Source organism: Palaemon carinicauda, chromosome 13 (assembly GCF_036898095.1).
Source record: "Palaemon carinicauda isolate YSFRI2023 chromosome 13, ASM3689809v2, whole genome shotgun sequence".
Classification (NCBI taxonomy): Eukaryota; Metazoa; Arthropoda; class Malacostraca; order Decapoda; family Palaemonidae; genus Palaemon; species Palaemon carinicauda.
The window spans coordinates 102,051,558-102,070,811 of NC_090737.1; the positions used below are offsets into that span (position 1 = coordinate 102,051,558).

Consider the following 19,254-nt stretch of genomic DNA (forward strand, 5'->3'; position numbering starts at 1 on the left):
TACTTAATTTTTCATTTATTTCCCTTGAACACATATCCATCCCATTATACCCCCTGCTAAGAGAAGACTCAAAATCATTTAGGTAGATGGCAAAAAGTAATGGGGAAAGATTCTCACCTTGTCTTACACCAATGTTACATTCGAAAAAGTTAGAAATTTTGTGATTCTACTTCACACAGGATTTTGCATTATTATACATATTATATATCACAGCCATAATATTACCGTTAATGCCATGTGAGATTACTTTTCCCCACAAGGACGACCTGTCCACCAAATCGAATGCTTTTCTGTAATCAACGAACAAACAGTATATTCTCTTTTTTCGATGGGGATAGAAATTAACAAGTGAATGTAATACAAAAGTATGATCTAGAGTACTATATCCCTCCCTGAAACCAGTCAACCTTTCATTGACACAAGCGGTGAAAAGCTTCGCTACATAGCTCAGTAGTGATACCCCTGTAGTTATCTGGGTCGTCAGGGGATCCTTTTTTCTTAAATATGGGTTTTATCATCCCTATACACCAATAATATGGAACAATTGTGGAGATCAACACTATGTTGAAAATTTTGCATATCACATTTAGCATATCATGAGGGCAGTTTTTAAGGAACTCATTTATATCATCAATATCACATGCTTTTCTACTCTTAAGTTTTTTTATTTGAATTTATATCTCATTTATTGTAAAAACTCTATTTAATTCTTCGTTAACTAACTGGTTAATAATGCTTGGGTCGAAATTATCAGGGTGTTCACTCTCATCAGGTTCAACATTACCTCGACTGAGTTTAGCAAAATAAACTCGAAATGCTTTAAGTGCAATTTTACAAATCAGCTCACTCTTATCAGTATTCTTTAACAAATCACAATAATCCTTACTACTACTTTTTCTCAGATTTCTAACATTTTTGTGAATTTTTTTTTCTGAAAGATTTCTTAGCTTTATTAATTATTCTCTTACATGTTTTAGCTCTAGCTTTCAGTTCGTTTCTAGCTTCATTTGTTTTGATTTTCTTAAGCCTGTTTTTTACTTTCATATATTCAGTTCTTTTACTAGAACAGTCTTTGTCAAACCATGTTTTGCTAACCTTTTTGCAATCCCGAGTTTTAGGTTTATTTTGATAAACTTTTTTTACAAATGCCAATGTGTTTGGCAGGGTCAATATATAATTTTCCTAAATCTTTTACAATATCATCCATAATATTCTGGTTTACATTCAAAGGGTTCAGTTAATCTAATTTCTGGTTTAATAAGTTAATATCTATAGTATTGAATGCTTCTATATATTCATTTATTATGTCATTTGTCCATTTTGTTTTAAGTTCTTCATATTCAAAGTTATTCATATCATGGGTTTCCTTACTATCTAAATCTAAATTTTCTTCCTTCTGTATTTCCGGTGTTCTCATATTACTAGTCTCTTCCAAACGTAATACCATAGAGAGAGCCGAGTGAGTATCGGACAGACACCTGTCATATTGCTCAACATTAAAATCCGTAATGCTACTCATAAGTTTAGGAGAAACAATAAAATAGTCAATACAGCTCCTACCATTAGCTGTGAAACAAGTGAAATCCCCCCACGCCACTGTCCCCTCCCCCCCCCCCCCAAATCTCCCGTTAACTACCTTAACGTCAAGCATTTTACACAGTTCAATTAAGTTACGACCATGGTTATTAGTAATTACATCACTGTTATACCGATCTGTGCTAAGATCAATAAAATCATTTAAATCGATATTTTACAAAGGGTCATTCTCTATAAAGTCATTAAGTAAACCTGTTCTTGAATTAAAATCACCAGCTAATATAATTGGTAAATCATATTTCTCATTCAAGTTCATAAGATCATCAGCAATAACATCAAAGATATTAGATGAACAATAAGGTGATCCCTCGTGTGGAATATACAAGGTACAAATAATATAATTCTGTGTTTCCCTACAATGAAATCTTACACATAATAAGGGATCAGACACTGTGTCTTCGATCAATGTTACATATTTTTCTCTATCTCTTCTAATTAACATACAGATTCCATGTATACCTCCATACGGAAGAGTAATACCATTTTTTTTTCTTAATAAAATGCGATTACCCAGGAAACAAGTCATCATCGATATAATGACATTTAGTTTCAGATAAACAAATAAAATCAAAATCTTGTACAAATATCTCAAGTATACCAAATTTGGCTTTACTGTGTAGTCCATTAACATTCAAACTAGCTATTTTCACCTCAGAGAATGACTTATATGTTGCATAGTTTTTATCCAAGTTATCTTTGTTACTATCAATTCCATTTCCACTGTCCTGTCTCGTTTCCGTATCCGTTTCATTTATGAAGGGGTCGTACCTATCCTATGTGAACTGTAGAGTTAGGCCGTGACTGTTCATCTTATCTTCTTTCCATCCTAATTTAAAAAGATCCTCAGGGGAATTTACCCCGACTCTTCTACCGTCACCTCCACTTGCACTTTTTTCTACAGCAAAAATTGTATCATCCAAACTGTATACCCGAGCAATTCCTTCGTAATTTTTAAGGGCTTGTAGCATTTTGTTTCGAAGTGGTGTAAGATCATCCGTAATGAAAACTTTCGGTCCTTGGCGTCTACGCAGTCCACTTTTGTTTTTCATAAGTAAAAGCTTGTCTTCGCGCCTTACAAACCTTACAATAATTGGTTTGGTCGCTCCTCTGCTCGGCAACCGGTGGGCAATACTTATATATGCTCGTGTGAAGGTTTTCACAGTTGGTTCCCTATCATCCTCAGGTTTACCAGCCTCGTTCATGATGTTCACAGCTAGTGCGGTTGTATCTTCTCTATCTTCAGGGACACCATGAATTCTAATATATTCCTTCCTGGAGTACTGCTCGAGAGCATCATGATTATATGCATTTCCTTGTATGTTCTTTTTCATTTTTTCTGTCTCTGCTTGCTTGTTGAAAAGAATAAAGGGGCCTAATGCGTGAACAACAGCAGTGACAATGTCATTGATGCATTGTTTTGGCATTCCATCTGCTTCTCTGTCTGGGATTCTCTGGATAGCATCATCCACCAAGCCTGTCAAAGAGGTAAGTTCAGGTTTTGGTTCCTCATTGATATGGGCGATTGCAGTCATCAGGGCTTTAATCAATTCAGATTTATTCATTTTCTTGATATCACCATCTTCTAAATCCTTCACCTCAGCTATTCTATCCAGGGTAGCCATATCGTGAGATTACTTCGCTTAGGAGTGAAAAATATTATTTTCTGTACGTTTTCTAAGAATATTTTTGTTTGAAAATGCACTTTAGGTGCGATATTGAACAGCAGTAAACGACTCGGTTACCATGGCAACCGGGAAAAAATCGAAAAGGGAGTATGGTAGTTAAATTTTCTTTGACTCATAAAACGCACAAAGAACAAATAGTACTCCACAGATCACTATTGCCACTCAATCCCGGCACTTCAAACACACATATAAGTATAAGCACACGCACTCACGCACACATATTCAAAACTTTCTAACCCCTCCTCCTTTCCTAAATACAACACCTCTCTCCAGGGTATGACTACTCCCTCTTCCCCCTGTGTGTGTGACCGGAAAGATATATATATATATATATATATATATATATATATATATATATATATATATATATATACACACACATATATATACATACATATATATATATATATATATATATATATATATATATATATGTGTGTGTGTGTGTGTGTGTTATATGCATATGTACATATATATATTTATATATATATATATATATATATATATATATATATATATAGATACATTCTACATATATATATATATATATATATATATATATATATATATATATATATATATATATATATATATATATTTATATATATATATACATATATATATATATATATATATATACATATATATATATATATATGTGTGTGTGTGTATGTGTATATATATATATATATATATATATATATATATATATATATATACATAATCTCGTTTCTCATAAGATATTTGATTAAATCTTTCCAGCAGGCATATAAATCTTCGGATTTTTTTCTGATCGAAACAGCGTTATCTGCGTATCTTAAGGAAGTGTGTCACAAGTTTTTCATTTCAAAGTCTTGGTTCTTTATCAACATAATTATACTTAGATCCCTTATTAGAATGAAATACTTTTACATCGCTGTCCGTTTGTTTGACTGTATTTCCACATTAATATAGATCAAACATAATCGGCACTTTAAGCCAACTGCAAATTCATATATTCAAATAACGAAATACATAAGGAAGAACGCGTCTTATCATTGGACAGAATTATGACTATCTAATTTCACTGAATTTGCAACTATAGGATGACTTTGTTATGGATAGATAAATCTTTCCTTGCCTTCAAAATTGATATCCATTAAACGCAGCTTCTCGGATTAAACTTATATAAGTTATTTAGTTGTAAGAATTATGATATAGGCATTCAAAACCCGTAATATTTCACAACATTCAACTTGCTCTTCCATCATTTGGTCATACAAAAGTAAGCGACATTATGTTTCTTAGGCCTGGCTGACACTGGCACGCATTTGTGGCACGCATTTGTCGTGGCAAGGCGTGACACTTTTGTGGCACGCACTGGGAGGTTCCCCCACTGTTCACGACAAGTTCACGCATAGTTCACGACAAGTTCATAACAAGTTCACGACATTGGCACGAACTGGCACGACGAGTTCACGACAAGTTCACGACACGTTAACGTAGAGTTTTCCCACTTCCCGCATTGGCACGCATCGTTCACGCCAGTTCACGACTTGGCCACGCCACATAAAAACGGGGCTTCTCCAACCCAAGGACATTCTTGGATTGGCTTCGGAAGAGACAACAATGCTTACTGTCAGAGACACCATTGCAAAGAGGAGAAGATACCTATACCTAGCAGCTGCTCTAGCCTTTGTTGGAGAGCAGCAGAAAAGGCTGGCAGAGGAAGAAGAGAAACAAAAGGCAACCCCACCTCGAAGAAAGATACAAAGGAAAGTGTGGGTCAGGGAATGGTTAACCAGAAGGCACGAGTTTGGACAGTATGACAGTCTATTGACTGAACTCCACAAGGAAGATCAAAGGGGCTACAAACATTACCTCAGAATCACACCTGACCTGTTTCAAGAGATGGTTGACAAGTTAACCCCGCACCTCCGGAAGCAGTCCACCTTTTTTAGGGAACCGCTTCAAGTTGGACTCAAGCTTGCTGTCACCCTCCGCTTTTTAGCCACTGGAAATTCCTATCAAAGTCTGCAATACAGCTTCAGGGTTGAAGCAAGTACCATCTGCAAGTTCATACCCGAGGTGTGTAAAACCATCATCGCGGTCTACAAGGACGAAGTGCTGCACTGCCCCAAAACTGAAGAGGCCTGGAAGGAAGTTGCTGCCAGGTTCAGCTCCAGGTGGAATTACCACAACTGTCTGGGGGCTTTGGACGGAAAGCTCATCGCCATAAAGAAGCCACGCAATGCTGGCTCTTACTACTACAATTACAAGGGCTTCCACAGCATTGTACTGCTGGCAGTGGCAGATGCTTTCTACAAGTTCCTCTATGTGGATGTTGGGGCAGAGGGTGGTGCGTCGGATGGAGGAACATGGAGCAACTGTTCTCTGTATGATGCTGTAGAAGACAACAGAGCTGGAGTGCCTCAACCAGAACCACTCCTTAATGATGGCCACCCAGTGCCCTATCACTTCGTAGGGGATGACGCCCTTGCTCTCCAAACCTGGATGATGAAACCATTCTCCCATCGGTCACAAGTCCTACGAGAACGCATATATAGCTACAGGTTGTCTCGTGCCCGACGTCTCGTGGAGAATGCCTTTGGAATTTTATGTCAAAGGTTCCGTTGCTTCTTGACGACGAGGCAGCAGAACCCCAACACCATCAACCTGATCACCATGTGTGCCTGTGACTGCACAACCTCGTCCTCATCAGATACCCATGCGCTTTGTCAGAAGTGGACTAACGAAGATCCGGTCACACATGCTCTGATCCCTGGTGGATGGAGGACTGAGCAACACCTGCAGGGGCTGGTGCCTCTACCCGGCCATCATACCCAGAAGGATGCAAAGGATCAGCGAGACTACCTTTCACATTACTACATGTCCCCTGCTGGTGCTGTCCCTTGGCAAGAAAAAATGTAGTACCTCCATGAGCTGCATAGTTGTTCCATTTTGTAAATAAAAGAAACGTATCTTTTTCGTGTGGAGTTTTTGTTGCCCTTTATTTTTTTTTTAAATAAGAAAGCATTTTATTTACATATAAACAGCAGACATCAAATACGTACAAGTATTACATTCCAATTATTTACAAGTGTCTCATCTCATCTCAGTCAGTGTCCTTGCTGGTATTTTTTTGTCCCTTTATTTTTTGGTTTATTTTTCTTTCCTTTTTATTTAGTGTTTTATTTTTATTTTATTTGTTTTTAAATAAGAAAGCATTTTTATTTATATTAAAACAGCAAACATCAAAAATTTTTTGGTTGATTTTTATTTCTTTTTTTATTATTTTTTCGTTTCCATTTTCTTTCTCTTTATTTTAAGGTAATAGAGAGAAATACGTGTTTTGAAATAAGAAATCATTTTATTTACATTAAAACAGCAAACATAAAAAAATTTTGGGCTCTTGATTTTAAGGTAATAGAGAAAAATAAGTGTGTTGAAATAAGAAATAATTTTATTTACATTAAAACAGCAAACAAATTTTTTTTTGGTTTATTTTTCTTTCCTTTTTATTATTTGTTTGTTTCCATTTTCTTTCTCTTGATTTTAAGGTAATAGAGAAAAATAAGTGTGTTGAAATAAGAAATAATTTTATTTACATTAAAACAGCAAACATAAAAATTTTTTTGGTTTATTTTTCTTTCCTTTTTATTTATTTTTTCGTTTCCATTTTTTTTTCTCTTTATTTTAAAGTTATAGAAATGTTTTGAAATAAGAAATCATTTTATTTACATTAAAACAGCAAACATAAAAATTTTTTGGGTTTAGTTTTCTTTCCTTTTTATTTATTTTTTCGTTTCCATTTTTTTCTCTTTATTTTAAAGTTATAGAAATGTTTTGAAATAAGAAATCATTTTATTTACATTAAAACAGCAAACATAAAATTTTTTTTGGTTTATTTTCCTTTCCTTTTTATTTATTTTTTCGTTTCCATTTTTTTTCTCTTTATTTTAAAGTTATAGAAATGTTTTGAAATAAGAAATCATTTTATTTACATTAAAACAGCAAACATCAAAAAGTTTTGGGTTTATTTTTCTTTCCTTTTTATTATTTTTTAGTTTCCATTTTCTTTCTTTGTATTTTAAGGTAATAGACAAAAATAAGTGTTTTGAATTAAATAAATATTTTATTTACATTAAAACAGCATATATGTACAAGTATCATCAGTCAGTGTCCTTGTCCTTGGTGGTTGTGGTACCGCTGCGTGGGGATGCCTGGTGGACTGGTGGGGTGTTGAGTTCCTTGGAGGTGTAGAGGGGTGAGGGTGACATGGCCTCTTTCAGGTTGCTCTCGAGGGTCCCCGGGGTCAGGACAGGGAAGCCGAGTGGTGTCAGAGGTGACTTGAATGTCGATGACAGCGACGACAATGAAGGTGTTGGTGAAGGAGCCTGGACAATGGTGGGCGAGGATAATGAGATTGATGGTGGACCCTGGACAGGGGTGGCTGACGGTGGAGTTGGCATCCCTGGTTGCCACTCCGTGTTACGGGGCCAGGAAGACTGGCCTGAATACTGTGGTGACTGGGGCGGCATCCAGTTATGACTGGCTGGACGATGCTGCTGCTGCTCTGGCTGTGCCTGCGAGGGTGCTGGTTGAGGTGGATGCCAGAACTGCTGCTGCTGAGGGGGCTGCCAAGGTTGCTGCTGCTGTGGGGGCTGCCAAGGTTGCTGTTGCTGTGGGCCTGCCCAGGTCACGACTGGTTGTTGCTGTGGCTGCTGGAAGACCTGACGCCGCTGCCTGTAGCGTTGTACAAGGTTGAGGCACTCAATCTGGAACTCATGCCAGTAGTCCTCTGGGATGGCACGCATGTGGCCTTCCAGCAGGCACGCAAAATCGTGAACAATCTTGTGCTGGCCGCTGAACAAGGTCGCCAAGGATTCTGCTTTCGACATGATCTGAAACATACAAACATTGTAAGAATTTAGTACAGCATTTTAATACAACAGATTGCACATTCTATGTCAAAAACAATGGATGAAACTGGAATACAATCTACATGTAGACATTTGGTTTCTCACATTCTTCAATACAGTACTGAAGTCCTTGTCGGACACCCAGGTGTCGCTGGGTGTGGTGTCTAGTGTTGTTGGGGTGGACTGCTTCCCCTTGCCCTTGTCCTTCCAGGTGCTGGTAGATGATTGGCTGTGGGAACCTGTGGACCTCAATTCATCATCGTCTCCGTCGCTGACCGTCACTGCACCTGCTTCTGAGCCAGGAAACTGCTCACTGGAGACTCTCTCTCCCCGGACGATGTGTTGTATGAGGAAAGCCCACGTTTCCATGATGTGCTCCTCACGGCCACTCCTTTGGGCCTGGCCAGCTCCACTTCTTCTCCTTCTTCATAATCTTCCCCACCCTGGTCCTCAAGTTCTCGTAACGCTTCTTGCATTGGGCACCAGTGGCAGGAGGATCCAGCTGCTTTCCAAGTTCGTCCCACCGGCTGTTCTTGGCTACCGTGTTGATCCACTCCTTGTGTTTCTTGTTAAACAGCATGGGGTTCTCCTTCACAAGGTCGGCCAACACACTCTCCGCCTCTTCTGTCCAGCGGTAGTCAGGGATTTCTTTCTTCGACATCCGAACCCGCTTCTTCTGCTTCATTTCGTCCTCACTGGATACCTAACTCTGGCTTGTATCGTGCTGTGTCTCCGGGATCACGAAATCGAGACTTTGTCAGTCTACTTCTGGGCATGTTGTCTCTTCGCTGGCGAGCTCTGGAATGGCGAGCAGTGTCCTTGAAGCTCTATATATACACCCCAAATCCCACGCGAGCGCCACTGTGGCGGAGTAGGCCCGAACTAGCGTGAACTAGCGTGAACTCGTCGGGATCTGGCGTGAACTAGTCGTGAACCAGCATGAACTGGTCGTGAACCGGCGGGAACTGGCGTGAACTTGTCGTGAACAGTGCGGGACGATGCGGGAGGATGCGTGCCAGTGCGAGAACTGGTCGTGCCATCAATGCGTGACCATGTCAGTGGTAAGGCACAGCCACGCTGCGACGAGCTCATATTCGTGAACATGTCGTGAACTGGCGTGAACGATGCGTGAACTGGAGTGAACGATGCGTGAACTGGAGTGAAAGCGTCGTGAACTGTGCGTGGCAGTCGTGGCATGGCATGCATTGGCACGCACTGTCACGCATCCTCCCGCATCATCCCGCACTGTTCACGACGCGTTCACGAACAGTTCGCGCATCGTTCACGACAATGTTGTCGTGACACAAATTTTGAACATTTCAAAATTCTCGCCACGACTGCCACGACTGTCACGACAAGTTCACGACATGTTCACTCCAGTTCACGCATCGTTCACGCCAGTTCACGACAAAAGTCGTGACAATGCATGCCACAAATTCGTGCCAGTGTCAGGGCCCCTTTACCCTGTCATGTGTGATGAAGTTTTTCTGAGTCATCGCTGGTATGATATATGTACTAGCATTCCTTACAAAGAAAAATGAGGAAATTACTGCTAAACGACAAAGGAACAAAAACTAATTTTTTAGTTCAAATATTACCCGAAGTATGACTTATAGTAATACTTCATTTTTAGAGGCTCCCTTCATAAGCCTTGTGACTGAATGACTATCCAGACTATTAATTCTGTTTAGCTTATTACCTAGTTGTAAAGGGAATAGATGACAACAATAATATATTAATAACAAAATAAATTGTATCGCAGAATCCATTAAAAACTTAAAAAGCCCCTTAATAGCAACTTCCTGAATTCCTAAATTTATTTGAATTAGCTTTTTTTTTCTATAGATTTCTCTCTATACTAACAATAAAACCTAGGGTTTGTTTTCGGCAGCATAAGATATATCTAAGTAATTTACAAGTACAGTGAATAAAATATCTTCTTATAGGTGATTCAATAACTGAGGAAGGAAAAGGAACGTACTGTATATAATCATATTTGTACTGTACAAGCATTGACATTTGTCTTTCCTTCGTACATACATACATACATGAACTAAGGTATGTCATGTTCATGTCACACCAAAGCTCTGATTATTTCCCGGATAGGATATCATCTGATTCCCGAATGGTAGGACAAATGCACGACATCGGCTTGGTAATAGAAGTGGCCTCCCTCAAGTCAGTCATGAAGAGGAAGTTGCTGTAAGGACACCGGTTAGATCACCTTTAGAAGATGGTCCTGCTTAAGAGATCTTAAGAGATCTTAAGTCATATCAAATAACATCTCCTCTCGAGTATATTAATCAGCAACCCAAAACTTCCAGTAGAAGATTGCTTTGAACTACAATATACTTCATCGATTGAGATCAAAACATTTGTTGTACTATTCCTTTTGCTTAAATTCATGCTTTCGTCACATCGACAAAACGGTGTATAATATAGGAAATTATTTAAAGGGAAGTTCAATTTTCTCACGACGATTTTTCCATATTTCCCATCAATCCAAAACACATCAAAGGTCTTCTACATTTCTCATCATGCAGAATTTCCCTTGCTTTCCACTAAACATTTTCTACGTAGCAGATTCATTTCAATCAACTTACACTCAGTTTACTCTTATTCTTATTATTACAGTGAATACTAAAATATCCAAATGAGGAAGAAAACAAACGCTCTCTCTCTCTCTCTCTCTCTCTCTCTCTCTCTCTCTCTCTCTCTCTCTCTCTCTCTCTCTCTCTCTCTCTCTCTCTCTAGACATCTACAAATCGTATATTCAAATATATATATATATATATATATATATATATATATATATATATATATATAAATGTATATATATATATATGTATATACATTATATATATATATATATATATATATATATATATATATATATATATATATATATATATGCGCCAATCCAGCATCATTCAATACTCTCTCAATAAATGTAATTTTCTTACCATTATCTCTCTCTCTCTCTCTCTCTCTCTCTCTCTCTCTCTCTCTCTCTCTCTCTCTCTCTCTCTCTCTCTCTCTCTCTCTCTCTCTATGAAAAATGAGTAGTTCCCTTAATTTATATTCACAAGTCAAAATTTTGCGGTGGTCTGTTGGTAACGGCCTTGCCTGGTGATAGCTAGATTGGGGTTCAAATCCCGCTGAAACTCGTTATTTCCTTTGGTCGCTGCAACATCACCATCCTTGTGAGCTAAGGAGGGGGATTGGTGGAGCCTATATGTAGGCCAGACTATTCGGTGTATGTGTAGGCAAAGACAAACTGAGCCGTAACCAAAGAGAGGGACCCAATGTAGTTCGGGCTGGCCAGTCAAAGGACCCAATAACAGCTCTATTGGTAGTATCTCACCGGGTGGCTGGTGCCTGGCCAACCTACTACCTATAAAAGACTAGCCTCATTACTGGATATAATCTCTTAGAGTTGTACTCGTCTAGAGGTAGTTTATATAAAATCTCATACTGAATTATGCATGCAGCAATACTAATAAACACTTACATAATTAAACTTATATACGTACGGATGGAATGATATTGCTCTCGATACGTGTAGCACTATAGCAATATAAACTTTACACAAAACTTAGAAACATACATAACAGCTTTTGTCATTTTTTACTACAGTAAGATCAGCATTTGCACTATTATTATTGATATGACCTTCCATACCGTTATCATTGCTAAGAATTTCATTCTTGACCTCGATATCCTTTAATACGTATATGAGCGACATAGCGCGCTGTGCATTTCTTTTTATACACCCAGACAGTCATCAATAACGCCACTGGTTTTGCGTTATCCATTGAAATATATTCTATGGACTCAAATGTCATAATTTTAAACACATTTCGGTCATCGAATGGTCAATTTTTTGTGCACTTATTAGTCTGTAGGCTATCGAGTTACTTATTTTTCGTTGTAGTATTTATCTATTTCCAATTGTCCTTTTTTGGTGCGGTAGGCCTTTACACTGTACACGTTCTAAAATTTAGATAAAAGTTTTTTTTTTTAATACTAAATTTCATGATCACTTCACATTTACTAAGCATATTCCTTTTGCATACAAATATAGTTTATGCTTCCTCAGTGGCTTTCCCTTATACGTTATCTCTAAATTGTGCGAAAAAAAGATAAGTGAATTCTACTCATAGAAGGTTGAATTCGTTTTTTTATATATATTTCCATGCAAGACAAACTTAGTTCACTTATACTTTTCTGTGTTCACTTTTACTTGATTTTTTTTTCTATCGTTTTCACAAATTAGTTTTGACACAACCTTTCTCGATGGAAATGGTTCATTTTATATCATAAAAATAGTTGTTGAGATCCATTACCATCGTAAAAAAGGAGATACGCGAAGGAGAAAACTCTTTCTCCTTTGTCTTGAGAAATTGGTGGTAATCGGTTCTATTCATATCAATTTCTGAGTTTTGATAGTCCGAAATATTTATGTGTAAGGGAATGAGTTACAAATCCAGATACCATAAACTCATCACAGGACAATAAGAGTTGGTTACCAATAATAGACCAACCATACTCAAAATCCTTAAATCCATTTTTTTTTTATGAATTCTTTTATTTGCATATATTAGTATTGACTCCGAAGAAGTAAGACATTTGCCTTTCTAAGAGAACCATTACTCTGCTTGAAGCAATCAGCTTTGGGAAATGGCTGTCAGTGCGTGACGGTTTCTCGTTCGTGATATTTGAATCATCACTCCTTTCTGAGTGTCGCTTGCAGAAGGTGGCGCTTCTCGGTTCTCAACCGCTGGCACTTGCCTTTGTTACAGAACTGCGTGCCCTTACCGGCTCAAAGTGTTTCATTTAATCTTTGTATATCTCCAGGTCCCCCCACCAGCAAAGGTAAGGCTTCCTTTCATAGACACTTTGATACATAGCCATACTATTGAAGAATTTCCCCGTCTCTCTGTTTTCCTCGGCTCATTATAACCCGTTGAAATTTGGTCGAAGAAGATAACATGTTATAGTATGACAGTTAGGCCTGTGGTTTTTCCTTGCACGTTTTATTTCATTCACATTTTTGTCAAGCGTTTCGACGGTATTACCCATGACTGTTACCTGGTCATCAACCCTTAACTGGTTAAGTATATAAAGTATGTTGCTTATTAGTGACTCAGACCACTCATATTTTTCATCTTCACTTTTGCGGTCATAACTTTTCACCAGTCAGGTTGAGGTCTTTTTCTTTTACAGTACTGTGCGCTCTATACATACTTTCTTTGACCCTTCTATGTGTAACTTTGTGTATATATTTTTATGAACAACTTCTTCATCAATACTTAAGATGTTTTAATTTAAAGCAAGTGATACGGAATTTTGGATATTATTGTTGTTTTTTCATTTATCTTTTCCAATTAAATGCCAGAAAGTATTTATACTCCACCTACCTTAGCATTCAAGTCCCAAGAGAGAATCATTACGTCATCAATAAAGTCTCATTATTTCTGTTAATTTTTACATACTGTTATTTCATTTATATTTTTCCTCGAACGACTGTACTGCCAATAAGTAATGAATGTGGCTTCTTTGTAAGATTATCCTGAAAATACTAATGACTACATGACAGAATAAAGCTTCAAGGATACTGTCTAGTGTTGAGCTTTATGGTGGAGAAGGCAGGACTGTTAGAATTAGCTGCATACCTAGTACTACGAATAGGATGGTATAGCCTAAGAAGATCTGAATGCGAATTATGAAAAATCTTATGCAAAATGAAAAAAGGACTAACTGAACGACGGTGCCAAAGATAAATATGTAGATCAAGAATAAGAAATTTATTACACCACAAAATTTTGTCAAACAAATTAAGTTGAGAGTCAGCAGCTCAAGACCAGACAGGAGAAAAATACTCGAAATAATTTAGAATGAAAGAATAAAAATATTTCCTCAGTATAAATTTCTCACCGAAAATCATAAAAGACTCAACAAGGCAATTTTTTATGCAGTTGAAGAAGAAACAGGCCGAATGTACTTCTCAAAAGTAGATTTGCAATCAAGAATTATACATAGAATTTTTATATGAACTGTATATAGTTACACAGATATCAATGCAAAAACTTGAATGTTCAAGAGCCACCGTCCTCTACCTACTTATAATCAAACTCTGAGTTTTGTTAGGGTCCACCTTCATACCCCATAATTTGCATAATGCACTAATTTTAGCTAGATCTTAATTTGGGGATTTAACAACCTCAAATCTACATTGATGAGATGGACTTAGTGTAAATAGAGTAGCATCATCTGCATATGCATCAAGTAGGTTATCTAGGTCAGACCGCATTCTCCTTATATATATATATATATATATATATATATATATATATATATATATATATATATATTTATATATATATGTATATATATATATATATATATTATGAAATCAATTGAGCAAGAACAGTAAGTATCCTAAAGAACACGAAATATTACATTCTTATAGTCAATATGTTACTCATCAACAACTACTCTCTGCAATCAGTTACTTAAAAATTCAATAATGACAATAAGGAAAGATCCATATACTTCCAACTGTTCAAGTTTAAAATAAAGGACCTTATGATTAACACGGTCAAAGGCGGCAATAAATTCAAGGCCAATCTTACAAAAGGTTTTACCGTAAACAAAGAAATTCTGTACAACAATTGAAATTGTAAGAAAATCAACGCATGGTCCAAGGCTTTTACGAAAGCCAAACTGCAAACTAGGAAATAGATTATCACCTTCAGCAAATCTATTTAGACGTTTTACCAAGAAACGTTCAAAAACTTTAGATGATATGGTAATTATGGAAATTGAAGGGGGAAGGGGGTGAATAGTCAACATGGCTAGAGCTACATCAAACTTTTTTGGGCTCAAGCCATGTCGTCCTGATGGAAGTTCCTATAGGGTAGCTTCCTAGGGTATATTACAACTACGGCGATATTCCCAGAGAATTTACCTTAAGGTACCCAGAATTCTAACTCCTGGAGCGAATATCCCTAATGAAAGGGATATCGCGACATATCAGAGGACGTATTTTTGACACGCCACATGGCAATCTGTACCCCAAACAGAGATAACACATCGAGGGGTCAATTGGCAAGAAACGAAAACGGGAAAGAAAAAGGGGGAGCCGCTCCCAAGGCTCCCTCTTCTCCAGTTTCGTAAGCGTGCCTGGCGCCAATCCTGGCGCCATCTGTATTTCTTTTTGCGTAGCTTAACAACTCGGTGTTTTTTCCTGTGTTTCTCGCAAATCTTGGATTTATTCAGCTTTTCATGGCTTCTCCAACTTCGTCGGCCTCTGATAAGTTGAGTACCATTTCTTTTATGTATAAATGTAGGCTCTTGGTAAATTTTTGAGTGATTAATAGTATTAATCTTTGTTACAAGAGCCGTTGCCTACCGGAGGCGTCATGGACGCTGTCGCTCGCTAGGTATGAGTTTTAGTTAGCCAGAGCGACATTCCCGGTTGTTTTGCTTTAATAAATTTTAGCTATTTAGCGTTACATAGGATTTCCTTTCGTGCGTTTAGTATTATTTTGGCGAAGTATTCGCCAACTCTCGCCTACGCTAGGCCATGTAGCCTAGTCGTTTGGTCCTAGTACTTCCTGCATGATTTTGGTTTTCCGAGTGTTTTTAAAATTTTATTGAAGCTTTAGACTGTTTTTTATACATTTAAGATTATGTTGAATATTTCCAAGATAGTATACGAGTGAGTTTCGGTGATTTAGGTAATCGATTCTCTTGGTGCCTAGGCTAAGTTGCTTATGGAGCCTTAGTATACTTTCTCATACTCCCCGGTTGCTTTCTTTTCTTCGGAGAAGGTATGCAATCCCTTTCCCTCTGTTTAAGCCTTGGGCTTATCCCTAAGTGGTTTATCTGAATTAACTTTCTATAAAACTATACTGGGGTGTTACTGTACCTCCCTGTTCCAGTAAGTCTGGTTTCAGAGAGGGACAGAACAACAGAGTTTTTTAGTCTGAGTCTGTGTTTGTCTGGCTTGGGGTAGAGTCTCCCTCGCTGGCCTGACACAGACATAGGAGGCTTAACCTCCTTAGGTCACTACCGAAGGTTTCTGTACGAGATGATTCCTTCTTTTGTGATCTAGCAGACTAGTCCTTGTTGCTGTTCTCGGTGGGAGGATAAGATCCTTTCCCTGGGAATGGCAACACCTTCCTTGCTTTGGTTCATTGGGAGCTGGCAAGTATTGCTGGCGTCCCTCCTTGGATCTCCCTTAGGCTAAGATGAGTTTTCTTGGCTGCGGGTGATCCTTCACTAAAGCAAGGTTGGTAGGACCCTCTTTTGTCCCTTCCCCCTCTATCTCTGTAATGGCCTAGCCTTTACAGTACTATACGTCATTCTACATCTGGACCTAGGATAGGTTAGGATGTGGAATTGACTCTGCTTTGAGTGCTGCCCGGACCTCCCTTGGTCCCTCATCCATGCCTGCCTGTAGAGCCAGACGGCATTGGTCAGGAAGCCTGAATTAGATTCTCCCCTTCCTTATATGCACTCTTTCGGATTGCCGGGCTTGGAGGTAGTTTACGCTCTTATCCCGGCATCCATTCTGTTTTCTTCTAGTGCTGTACCCGACCCGGCAGCCGGCCTATGAGGCCGGCAGCCGGGCAGTCGTAGTCCTCTGGTTCTTTTGCTGCTGGCTGGCATCGGTTGTTTACCTTTGCCGGCCGGCTAATGTCAGCCCTTGTCTGCCGGTCGCTAGGAGCAGTGGCCGGCAGCCGGGTGCTACCTTGTGTAGCCGACATTGGCTGTTGCCGGCCGGCACATGCATTTGAACCAGCGTTCTGCCGCCTTTTAGCTGTTAAGTAGTATACTTTAAAGCTAGTTATGGTGTGTGCCGGCCGGCACATAACCTTCTATACTGTACCAGTATTCTTCAGTATAACATATACTGTAAGAAGAAAACTATAGTATAAGTTTTGGTACAGCACTGTGTGTTCTAACACTCTTGTGTTGTCTTGCACAGCCCTTTGCTGTTGCCTTACAGATAAGAAAGTGAGTTCTTTCTTGTCTATTATCCAGGATTTTAAAATCATTGCTTAGGTGTGAGCTCCACCTGTTTCCTCTGGAAACTTTTCATTGGTTATTCTAGAAGAGATTAACCATACGATTTTATTATCTGGAAGGCTGCAACAATTGGTTGTGAAGGAAACACAAGTGTGTGTCTTTCCTTTCTGAATTGTTATGCTAAACTGTGCATATCCAGTGATACGTAGTTCACTTATTACTCATGGAAATTTCTTCTCTTTACAGGAGGACCCTCCGAAGTGCGGAAGTGTTTTCTGCAATGTCCTCTGTAAGAACCTCTGCGGACATGAGTTTTGTAGGAGGCACGCAGCATGCGCTGTCTCCAAGGGTGATCTCCAGTATTGGGACCCTCAGGTATGTACCGTGTGCACTAACCTGATTACTGAGGCCTTTGATTCCCCTAGGACGGCGGAATCAAGGGATATAGCAAGGGAGAAGCTTCGTACCTGGGTAAGTGGCTTCCAGAAGAACACCTCTGGACCTTATCTTCCAAGTGAGAAGATGAGGGCGTATCTTTTCCCTAGGGCATCAGCTGATGCAGTGATTCCCCAGCCTCAAGAGGAGATCCCCCAAGTTCAGATCCAGGTGGATGCTGAAGTCGCGGTCGCTTTGCAAGACATCCAGTTGGATGACAGGATGTCTGATGTGGACGAGCGTCTGGAGGAAGGCCTCCTGGCAGGAGGCCAGGATGAAGTTCAAGCCCCAGACATTGTAGAGGAAGAGGCCGACGAGGTGTCGGCTACTCCGGTTCAGATCCCGGAGCCTATTCCCTCAACATCGTCTGCTCTCCCAGCAGAGCTGGGACAGGCCCTCTCCTCCATTGTTGGAATGATCCATCAAATGCAGAAGGAGAATCAGGAGAAGGCGGCTGCAATGGAACTGCGGATGCAGAGCCTTGCAGCATCACATGGGCCCCAGAAAAGGCTCAATGTGAAAGACCTTCCCTTGTGCTCAGATGTTAACCCATGGAGGTATGCTGAGCACATGCCGATGACGACTGGAAAGATCGTCATGTCGGATAAGTTGGGTTCAGTTCCCCTAGAGGAGGTGGAATTCTGGCCCAGCAAGGGGTCATATCCGGACTGTTATGTCCGGCTGAGGAAGGAACCAGCTTCAAAGGAGGAGACAGAGCCGAAGGAGGTCATAGTGATGGACCATGCTAAGGCTCAAGCTTTGCTTTCATCCTCGATGAAAGAGAGGGGCTTCCCGAACTCAAAGGTAGCTGCATTGAGTAAGAAGCTCCCTTCCTTTGTGTCCTCTCCTGCTAGAGCCTTCCCCTTTTTACAGAAAGGGTTTGCTCCTGTACTAAAAGCAGTCGAGGCCGGCAAGCTTTGCCCCTCCCTGGAGGAGTGTAAACCCTTGTCGCTGGCCCTGCCTATGGACCACAAAGACTGGAAGGACGTCCATCTTACCTTCTCAGTTGGGAAGTTGGAGGCTGATATTGCCGGACGTCAGTTCGGCGAGGACCTCCCTAAGCTGTCAGACTTTCTTTTGCGGAGAGAGCTCGAGACAAAAGAAAGACTGGCTGCCTCAATGTCTCTTCAGACTACTCTTGAGACGATGGCAAGTGACCCCAAGGTCCATGAAATGTTCATGGTAGTGGCCAAGACTCATCTGGCCACAGTGACGAAGGATCTTTATAGCTTCGTCAGGGCGAGGAGAGCTTGTAGGGAGTTCGTGTTCACCTCGGCTAAGGTGAGGCACGAGCCAAGGAAACTAATCTCCTCCAACATTTGGGGCAAAGACCTTTTCCCTACCGAATTGGTCAAAGAAGTTGTTGATAAGGCCGCCTCGGAGAATAGAAACCTTCTCCAGAAGTGGGGCCTGGCTATCAAAAGAAAGTCTTCCCCGGATGAGGGTCCTCAACCAAAGAGGAAGACTATGAGGACTAGGCTACCGTCTCGGCCAGCCAAGCCTCTTAGATAGCAACAGCAACTGCAATTGCCATTGCCTTCAGTGCCCCAGATGGTGGCACAAACCCCGACCACATTCCAGTGGGTACCCCAGGCTGTGTC

General features: G+C 39.6%; 1 protein-coding gene across 1 annotated transcript in view; it reads left to right on the forward strand.

The window, feature by feature from the left end:
- The first annotated feature begins 12,924 nt into the window (after nt 1-12,924).
- The window catches only part of LOC137652010 (uncharacterized), a 33,126-nt gene continuing 26,796 nt past the window's right edge, over nt 12,925-19,254 (forward strand). The window contains exon 1 of the mRNA XM_068385219.1: nt 12,925-13,057. The gene's annotated coding sequence lies outside the window, so the exon portion shown is untranslated. The remainder of the gene's footprint in view (nt 13,058-19,254) is intronic.